Genomic DNA, 6,800 nt, shown 5'->3' with positions numbered 1-6,800 from the left:
TCAAAGACCTAGTGATAATAAAATTTCTGAAGTGCTGACATCTCCTGTGTTGTCATCTGTGCAAGAAGTGCAAGAATGTTGTGTGTCACAGGTCAAATCAGAGTGTGGGTGAAGCTGAGTGTGCAGTGAGCATTTCAGACTTTTGGCATTGGCTCTAAATAGCTAGCTGACAGTGTGCTGGTACATCAAATGTAACTATTGCAGGAATCTTAGACATTTGATTTGTCCCCAGTAGTGGAAGAAGGGAGGGGGACTTCTTTCCAATGCTGTCAAAGAGCTATGATAATTACAAGTATGTTTTTATGTATGTGTGTGTGTGTGTGTGTGTGTGTGTGTGTGTGCGCACGCACGTTTGTATTTCTTGTTTGTTTTGTTTGTTTTTTACAAGTACATGGCTTCTATCAAGGTAATATCAGTAGATTCAATTTCATTTCACCTCCTTTCCTTTTCTTTACCTCCATTTGCCGTGTGAAGCATATTGATACAAATATCTGACTAGAAAAAATATTGGTAAACATTTTCACTACTTAAACTCTTTGATGAAAACAAAGTAAAGTTTCAATATACTGTGGTGACTTTTTAAAGGAAAGTTTTTGTCAGTCCGAAATCTCTGTCCGTATTGACAGATATAAGTTTGATGACTTTTGCAGAATTTTACCACCAGGAAATAAACCTAGTTACTCTTTTTTCTTCACGATCTTGACAAAAGGGTCATTAATTAAGGGGATAAGTCGGGTAGAGTATTGCATTATGTAAAGGACAACATACAACATATCCTGCACAGTGATAGGGGAAGAACAGAGCACACCCATGCTTTGCAAACCCATGCTTTGTGTAAAAGATCAGAGCATGTGAAGAAAATCTAGCAAGATTTACAAAAGAAGCTTTGCTGTCCTGTAGATTTATAGGGTATTCAGCAGTAACAAGAAATTTGCAATCTTCCTCTATTAAAATCAAATGCTGAGAAATGATGTGGTCCCATTTGTGAATGTGTTCAGAGACTGCTACTGATTGGTGACTAAGGTGATTGATTGATATACAAAGGAGCTGAATAGATAAACAAGCACATGATAAAGGATTGGGAGGATTAAAACCATTTGAAGTGATGACAACTACAACAATTTTATAGCAAGAACTCTTCATGTGCCCTTGTGTACAGGGAAAGACTTGTAGCCCTCCCTGTCTATCAGTGTGTTTTACAGGCTGCAGTGGATAGTGATCTCTGAGTGAGAGAATAGAAAATGAGTAAGCATCCTTCATAGTTCTTGATTGGTAGGATTGACAGCCAGGATTGTTGCACATTTACTGTCATGGTGTGATTGAGACCGACTAATCTGTTATTACAGAAAAATGCAGATATTCACAGTTCCAGAAATGCTCCAAAATTTATTCATGGGAGTACACTGTATATTATGATCAAATACAGAGATGACAGATAGATGCAGGTACATGTACCAAATATATATTATTTGTGTTTGTGAGAAAAACAGAGCAGAAATGGCATTGACCTTGTGACTTACAAGGCTAACTCTTTTAATAGAATATTATGTGTATAATATGCAAACAGAAGTTTAGAATACATTGGTCATCCCACACATGTTTCATAATTATACACACACACACACACACACACACACACACACACAAGCACATGCACAGCAATCCAACACTTTTCAAAACGAGTCGTAAATGAAACCTAAAAGTGAACCATGACTGTCCACACCTTTACCAGTGGGAGTAGAAAGTGCCCAAATCAAAGACATCGCACTTTGTGAACATATTGTAAAACTGCTGACTAAATGAAATCTTATGTATACTGCATCAGTTCCTTACATCAGGGTTTTAAAAAAAAAAAAAAACAGATGAGACACTGTACTGTATTAAGAAAGTCTGCCCAAAGCTGGAGGGAGGGACATGGGAGAAATATTTTCAGTAGCTGTTGGCATTATAAATAATCTTTCACAGCAGCATCAAACATGAAGATGTGCATTAAACCCACACACAGTGGTACAGCTAGAACTCTTACCCATCAAGTTCTTACATCAGTAGGCCAATGGATATACACATGCCCATAATGTCCATGATAGCACACTCACAGAGAACAATGTTAATCCCAGTCCAGCCCACCCCTCCCCCATTTTATTCAATTATACAACTTTGCTGCTTTTAGTTTGTGATAGAAAGCAATTGTATGGAATTAACCCCATTTTAATGCACAGTCCTCCTGCTTTGCCATATTTTGGGCTGTAATCATGAAAAATCCACAGTAGAAATTGATTTCCTCTTACTTCACCTCCACGAACATGTACTATTAAAGGTTTGTAGTTTTCTTTTCTTCTTTTTTTCTTCTTCTTTTTTTTTTTGGGGGGGGGGTAGTTTTGTTCTTTTTGTTTCTTTTTTTCTGGAAAAAATATGGCTAATATTGATGAATCATGGTAATGTTTCTTCAAAGTTCATTCAGAAAAGTTCATATAATATTATTATTTATTTGTACATGGATGTATGTTTTAACCGTATAATAGTGCATTTTACCCATTGTGCGTATGAGCAGTGTAATGAAGGGAGAATTGGCTGTTTTATAAGAATTTGTCTGTACTTTTGTTCTCGCCCACCAAAGGTCCCAGATGTGGACATCGACTCCATAGAATTTGACTACGTCATTGGGTCGGACGAAGGCGACTTTGACATCCGCAGTGACACCTCAAGCGACATCTAAATTTTGTGACTTCGCGGCAGATTGTGTGCGATGATGATGATTTTCCCTTGAGCAGATTTCGTAGGATTTTATGCAATGTTACACTCTGTGAATTTTGTTAGGCTCTTTCTGTGAATGTTTTTTTGTTCCTCCAGTAATGAAAAGCTCAAGTTTGCATGTATTTCAAGCAATCACGATTGTATGTGCACTTTCCTGTGAGAATGTCTCTGTTTAGCTCTTTTCACCTTACTGTTTTTCAGCCTGTTAGCACACTCGATGCATCTGTAGCCATCTAAGAAGTATGTGGGGAGCTATCTAATATCATTATTACATAACGGAACTCTAGTATTATAATGGAAGATTGCATTGTCAGAGCATAGCCTTGCCGAATATGGGAAGTCTTAACTGACAGGGAAATGTAGTTCGGTCTCCAAATCTACAAGGATGCTTTGCACAAATCCATCATGTAATTCCTTTGTGTGCCTCATTTATTTCCTGCCCATAGGTTTGTGTGTGAAATTTGTGCACATTTAACTCATTGGCACAGAATTAAAAGGTCTTTACTTTTAAGAGGGTACAAGGTTAAAGAAAGCAGAAACTTTCTCATGGCACATTGAGATTGTCACCTTGTCACTTACGATTATTCTGTAAAAGTTCTCACAGTCTTGGCACAAGACAGTTTATGTCGTACATGTAGACTGTTTTCAGATTTTCCAGTTAGATTTTGGTGATATGCTTACTTGATGCAGTATACTGCAGAGCAGATGATCACAACAGAGGCATTAAATTTTAATAGTTTCCAGCTAACCTGTTCAACAACAACAACAAATGATTTTATGTTATTGTCTTCATTTATTGCTTACTCAGCTTAAGGAACATGAATATGAACTAAAATAAACCTACATTATAAATTGGTATATTTATTAAAAACGTATAAATGCACATTGTGGGACTCATAGTTAACATGTGGTGGGATTCTGATCATACCTAGTTCTATAGATACTTTTTTAATAGTGGTGAAGGCGAGTGACCCTAATGTTATACATGATGGTGGTATATCGTATTCTGCCACATTGTGTTTAGACCTCTTGCGTTTACAGGCATTATTACTGACACATTCACAGTTTATAGAAGCCTACAGAATTTATTTGTGCTTATATGAAATATTAAGAGACAAGTGTATGTGTCTTTCTGTGATAGTGATACATTAGGTTTATTTTATGATTTATGATATATATATATACATTCTAGCAGAATTCATGTGAGATATTATTGTCTCAATAAAAGAAATACTGCAGTTAAGCAAACATGACTTCTGTCTTCTGTTCTTTTTTTAAATAACTTTTAACCCCCGTTTTCTTGCTACTCTTTATGCTGCTTCTTTGCAATAATAGACAGCAATAGATATAAATTATGATAGGCCTATTCTTCCAAAGGGGAAGTGACATCGATGAAGTGTTTGATAAATTGATGCGCCAAACTGAGTCATAATAAGGTTAAGTTTTGTTTTGTTTGTGTGTGTGTGTGCGCGCGCGCGTGCATGCACATCGATTATGTTGAAAAAATCCATACATTTAAATTAATTTGCTTCATGGAGATGGCGATGCAAGAACTGGTACAAAAGACATCACTGACAGGATGATAACAGAGAAAACAGGAAAATATGTCACAAAATGTGTGGGGGGGGGGGAGCAAAGAGATTACACTCTTATGAGTAACCCAAATGTGCCTGCTGAGACTGTGCATGTACACCCACTATTAAACATGGCCACTCCTTGAGTGAACCTATACAATGTACGTCTGGAAACTGAATGCTCTTACAAACAGAATTGCTTCGTGACGCAAGCTTAATTCCCAAGCACTTAGAGAAAGTGATACCACAGGAATTTGAGCAAACATATTTTTAGAATGAATTACACAGGCAAGATGTTGATGTATTGTCGACAGCTATTGGTAGATATATTCTTCCCCTAGATTCTTTCGCGTTACTTTCACATCAATAAAATCTTAAAACGGGTTGATTGCAATTACAGTATAATTATGGTTTATCTATGCTTGTATATCCTCACCCTATTATGGCTGCTCTTCCTTAATAAAGTGTCTTTCGGATTTTCGGTTTTGTTTCACTGATAGTCAATCAAGTTCTCTTGTTCGTAGTCTAAAACATCTTGCAGAACTTGCGCAAAAGTCGAGACGTTTAAAGGGGAAGGCTATTCGTAGTAACTGATCAGTGGAATCAGTGGAAATGCTGGGAGATGATTGTTCCAATCCTTATGGGATTCATTCAAGAGTTCATTGTATATCTATTGTTGTGTGAAAATGATTTGCTTCAGAACGGTCTCATATTCAAGTAATGTGCAGATTAATGCTCCGTCACTGACCAGGGACGCTAACCTGGAAGCATTAAACTGCACATTACTTGAATACGAGACCATTCTGAAGCAAATCATTTTCACACAACAATAGATATACAATGAACTCTTGAATGAATCCCATAAGGATTGGAACAATCATCTCCCAGCATTTCCACTGATTCCCACTGATCAGTTACTAGCCTTCCCCTTTAAAAATATGTTCCAAACACACTGAGCACGAACTGCGATGTCACACAGCCGTTAAAGGTCTTCTGCACCAATGAGTTTAAGGCATCCGGTAATGACTCGCCAGGCAGCATTTAAGGCTGGGCCGATTTTGTCAGCATGAACTTATCTGCAGTGGCGTATCTAGGGGGGGCAAGGGGGGCACGTGCCCCGGGCGCCACTCCTTGGGGGCGCAAAAAACGAAAAAAAAAAACGAAAAATAAAGAAGAAGAAAAAGAAAAAATCGAAGAAGAAGAAGAAGAAGAAGAAGAAGAAAAAAAAAAAACCCTCGCCCGGAAGGGGGGGGGGGCGGGCAGAAAACCAAATCAAACAAGATAAACACAAAACATGACGCGGACAAAATGACAATGTTTATTGTGTTCACACAAGAATTCCATGTTCTGTCAGCTAAAATACAAAAATTTTCGGCTCGCTCGCTGCGTTCGCTCGCCAAAATTTATATAAATAAAGAAGGTAAGAACAAAACGTGATGATGACGCGGACAAAATGACAATGTCTATGGTGTTCACACATGTCATTTCATATTTAGCAGGCAAAATGTTTCACGGAGCAGCGGCTGCAATTTCTTTCGTTCTGAAGCGATTGCCAATTGGATCAAAAGAATGCGCCAACGGTTTCGAACATACGGGGGGGGGGGGCGCAAAAAAAAATCAAGCAAGATAAGAACAAAACGTAATGATGACGAGGAAATATGCAAATTTCGGCTCACTCGCTCGTACAATTTAGAGTATTTTTTTCAAGTCCACAGTTTGTTGGTATAAATCGTTATCTATAAGGCCGTCACTATATCTTGATTAGGATTGTAAGATTAGATAAGAAAAAATGACAAGAATTCAATGTTTTGTAAGCTGAATACAACAATTTTCGGCTCGCTCGCTGCGCTCGCTCGCCAAAATTTATCCAAAAAAAAAAAGAGATAAGAACAAAACGTGATGATGACGTGGAAATATACAAATTTCGGCTAACTCGCGCGTACTAATTTAGAGTACTTTTTAAATTCCTCATGCAGTTTGTTGGTATAAATCGTTATCTATAAGGCCGTCATCACTATATCTTGATTGGAATTGTAAGATTTGATTAGCAAAAAATGACAAGAATTCCATGTTGTGTAAGCTGAAATACCAAAATTTTCGGCTCGCTCGCTGCGCTCGCTCGCCAGAATTTATCAAAATTCATTACATTTAAATCACCCTCAAAAGACCCCTTTAAAGTGCTTGAAAAAGCATATCATGTGAACTTTGTTTAAAGTCCCTACCGGGATTGGGTTGGGGTTGAACACTTTTTCAGAAATTAGGGGCGCAATTTTCGCGCTTGCCCCGGGCGCCGTTTTCCCTTGATACGCCACAGCTTATCTGCACCAGACGGGAGAAGTATATTCAGCAGTTGAGAAACACGAGGTGAGAGCCGCAGAAAGAACAGTTTCGCAGCTACTCCTCACTTGGTCTTAAAGGGACATTCCAGACGATTTTCATAATTTCACATCATATAGTACATAAATCGACAAC

The sequence above is a fragment of the Diadema antillarum genome, unplaced genomic scaffold (genome assembly GCF_040938485.1).
Source record: "Diadema antillarum isolate AM-2024a unplaced genomic scaffold, OU_Dant_1.0 seq00001274_RagTag, whole genome shotgun sequence".
Lineage (NCBI taxonomy): Eukaryota > Metazoa > Echinodermata > Echinoidea > Diadematoida > Diadematidae > Diadema > Diadema antillarum.
Note: the sequence above shows the minus strand (reverse complement) of the source record.